This window comes from Indicator indicator, chromosome 6 (assembly GCF_027791375.1).
Source record: "Indicator indicator isolate 239-I01 chromosome 6, UM_Iind_1.1, whole genome shotgun sequence".
In the NCBI taxonomy this organism is placed as follows: Eukaryota; Metazoa; Chordata; class Aves; order Piciformes; family Indicatoridae; genus Indicator; species Indicator indicator.
In genome coordinates this window covers 34,301,623-34,305,444 of record NC_072015.1, presented here as the reverse complement: position 1 = coordinate 34,305,444, position 3,822 = coordinate 34,301,623, and positions in this window count along the sequence as shown.

The following is a 3,822-nucleotide window of genomic DNA, read 5'->3' as shown; positions in this document are numbered from 1 at the left end:
CTGAATGGTGGGGCTGGAGGTGCGGACGGAGGCGGCAGCGGCGGCGGGCGGCGGCGGCGACGGCGAGGTGGGTGCCGGCTGGGACCTCTCTGCGGAGGCGGGTCTGGGGCCTGGCCTCGGCGGGGGGCGCTCTTCCGACCCGGGCTCTGTGCGCCGGCGGCGGCAAGAGGAGAGGGATAGAGTCAAAAGCGGCAGGACCCGACGGGGCACAGAGGGACGCCCCCCGCGCCTCGTCCCCGGCCGAGAGCCTGAGGGGGACGGGGACCTTCCCCCAAGCTCGCACGGCAAGCCTCAGCCTCTCCCCCACGGATGGGATGGGAGAGCTGGGCGGGGAGCGCGCCTCTGCCAGCTCCCGCTCCCTCAATCACACAAAAGGCAGAAATCACCCGGCTGGGACAGCGGAGCCGCCGGTTTGTTCTCCGAGCAGGGAGCGCGGGGAAGGCAAGAAAGCCTCAGGCGAGGTGACTACAGCAAGCGGGGCAGCATCCCCGTGCGTCCACTCCCCTGCGTGAACTTTTTTTTTTTCCAGGGGCGGGTGTTGGAGAGGGACCGTGAGGAAGCAGACTGGAAGTTCCTGTGCAAAGGGGACTTGAGGGGTATCCTCAAACCCCGCTAAGGTCTGCGGCAGCTCCGACTCCGCGGGACGCCCCGCGGCCACCACCGCGGTCGCGGGGAAGGGAGCGCTGCCCCACTACGTGCCCCCGCCCCGGAGAAGCGCTCTCTCCCGGCCCGTCCGGCGCTGTCAGCACTGCCGGGGCTCCGCGGGGGATACGCGGCGACGACGGCCCCTGCCTACAGGAGCCGCTCCCCGGAGACTCTTTCTCCGGCTCCTAGTCTTTCTTTTGCCTTCCCTGCCCCTCTTGCATTTGATCCTTCCCACCACCCCCCCTCCCACGCCCCCCCCCCCCTCCCCCCCCCAAGCTCTCGGGATGTTTAAATGACTGTCAGCTCATCCCTTTCTCTCCCGAAGGTTTTGTTCTGTCCCGAGCTCCTGCTGCTTCCCCCTCATCGCGGAGCGCCCTAGGGCTCCTCTCCACCCCCTGAGCCGCCGGTTACCTAGAGACACTTGCTGCGCTTTTAACCATGCAACACCCCTCTGGACTGCAGCCGCCCGAGCCAGGAGCGTAGAGCCGTAAGGGCTGTAAATTAGGAGGAAATAACTACCCTTGTCAAAGCTCTTTTCTTCCTCCGTGCACTTTACATTCAGCCCCGAGTGGCACCCCTCCCCACCCTGTAATACGAGGAGGAAAGCGTGAAATACTCCATTGTGATTGTGACTTCTTCAGGCGAGTTTCGAAACCTTCATTTACCCGGGAGGGACCGCGGAGGGGGAAGCTCCATTGAATTAAAAAGTTTCGAGCTCGATTTCCATCGCCGGTCAGCTCGCGATTTTTTTTGGGGGGGGGAGGGATCGCCCCGAGCTGCACGGTCACTCCATCAAATATCCACGAGCTCGCGTGAGATTCACCTCCGAAGAAACCGTCTGGTCTAGTCCATTGTTTTTTACCGGGGCTTGACTCCAGCATACAACGGTCTCCACGGAGGAGAGAAAAATAGGGCGAAGAATGTAATCGAGTGAAGCGGCTTGGATAAAAGTTAGTGATTCATTCCCAAACTTTTCTTTCTGCCCTTTTTTTCTTCCCGGAGGAAAAAAAAATCCGATCCCAAAACACCAACCCCCCCCCACAAAAAACAGCGTTTTCCGCTCTTTCCCAGAGAAATATCCTCGCACGGAATCCATCGTCTCCAAAAATTCATAGTTAAATAACAGAGTTCAGTTACTAACTAGCCACACGAAGGTGAGCCGCATCTCCGGCCGGGACAGAGTATCGCGATAATGCTATCCCGATAACCGTGTCCCGACATAGTATCATAACCCAGCGCGCGCGCGTTGTCGCCTCTTTCCAAGACTGAAAACTTCCTTGGCAGCTAATAAGGGAAGAAAGCAAAAGCGAGAGGCAGGAGCGGGGCAGCAGCGGCCAGCCCAGCCTCCCCACACCGCACCGCCCGTGCCGGGGCACCGCAGCCCCTCGTTACCGTTTCTGACCTCCGAAAGGAAAAGTGCACATTTCCGAGGACCAGAAGCCGGGCAGACGTGCCGAGCAAAGATCGCGTCTCATTTCAATACAATCTGTCACATTCCAGCAATTACCTCTTGGGTGAGCTCCTTCGGGGTGCTGAGGGGGGCTGGTCTCTCCCAAAGTGAGATTAGATCAACCTGCCCCGCCGTCCCTATTAGACAGCTCGAACTTGTGCAAACAAAACCACCTATTTCCCAAGCGCGATTAAAGGAGACAAATTACTGCCATTCATCACCGGCGCCGTAAACCCCTCTGCCGCCGGCAGCATCATTTCCATGACAACAACTAGCTGAAATACCTTAGTATCACCGGCTCCGGCTCCCGCTCCTCTCAACCACAGCCCTCCCGTTTGCGAGGGGCGACTGTGCCCCGGGCACGGCAGGGGTTGCTAAGCGCGGCAGGGAGGCTCGGAAGCCGAGCGGCAAATGAGCATCCACGGGGACGAGAGCGTGGAGGAGGGGGGTTGGGTGGGGGCAGGAGGGAAAGGAGAGGGAAAAGTTTCTGCGAGAGCCCGGCACGGCAGCGCGTCGGCTGAGCCGTATCGCCCGCCGCCGGCATCTCCCCAGCATCTACCCCGGCGGCACAACTTTCCCGGAGTGGGCACACGTCGCGTTGTCCCTCTCCCTCATCCGCTCCCGCTCATTCGTATACGTACTCGGTTGCTGTGGAGGTTCCGTCTTTACATCTAGTTTGTTGGTGCCTGCTTCCTTAAAGGCGCATGTAGGCGCTGTCCAGCGGCAGGACCCGAGTCACAAAACCCCGGAGACTCCCGGCGGCTGCAGGTCCGGAGGGTGCGTTATCCCGAGGCATGGAAAAGGATTGCAAAAGCCTGAGAAGCCAGGAGCCCGTCCCCAGGCGGAGGAAGAGAGGGAGGGAGAGAGCGGGCGGACGGGCGAGGGATGCCGAGCCGCCGCCGCGATGTGCCTTTGTATGTGTGTTTGCGGCGGGAGCCGGGCTGAAACCTGCGCCGGTGTCCCCGGTGCGAGTGCCCCGGGGTGCGCGTGTGCTTGCGCGGAGAGAGGGGACGGAGGCGCCTCTCTGAGCTGCTCTCCCGCTCCCTCTCTCTGAACGTCATTTATGTGAGAGGAGCCCTAGCGGCCTCTCCATAGAGCGGCTGGAATGCGAAACGTCAATAGTGACGCCATGGGAGCCTGACGCTACTGACCCCCCCCCCTCTCCGCCCCAGTGTGTGCGCCGCGCTCCCGCTGCACCGCGCCGAGCTGTGCAGAGCCGAGCCGTGCCGAGCGCGCGGAGCGCTGCACCGCCGAGTCGCGCCACCGGCAGCTGGCCGTCTGACCGCCACAGCCTGGCGAGTCGCTCCTTAGATGATATTATTATTATTATTATTATTATTATTATTATTATTATTATTATTATTATTATTATTATTATTCGACAACGATGGTGTTACGTTATTTTGCAAACGCAGCAACTTACTGGAGTACTTCAAGGGGAAAAGAACTTTATTCGGTTAATTAGTGGCACTTTCAAGAAGAATTATTAAAGGTTTCTTTATTTTTCTCCTTTTTTTCCCATTCTTTTAGTCTTAATTTTTTCACCTCTTTTTTTTTGTTTGTTTGGTTTTTGGTTTTGCTTTGTCTGTTCTTGGTTTTGTTTTCCCTGTTTTTTCTTTTCTAACTTTCCAGTGCGCAGGAGCAAAGAGCAGGTTGCGGAAGGTGTCGTTCCGAGCGGGCGCTTGGCCGAGGAGCCCTGAGAATGTCCGGGTCTCCCGCTTGTTTAT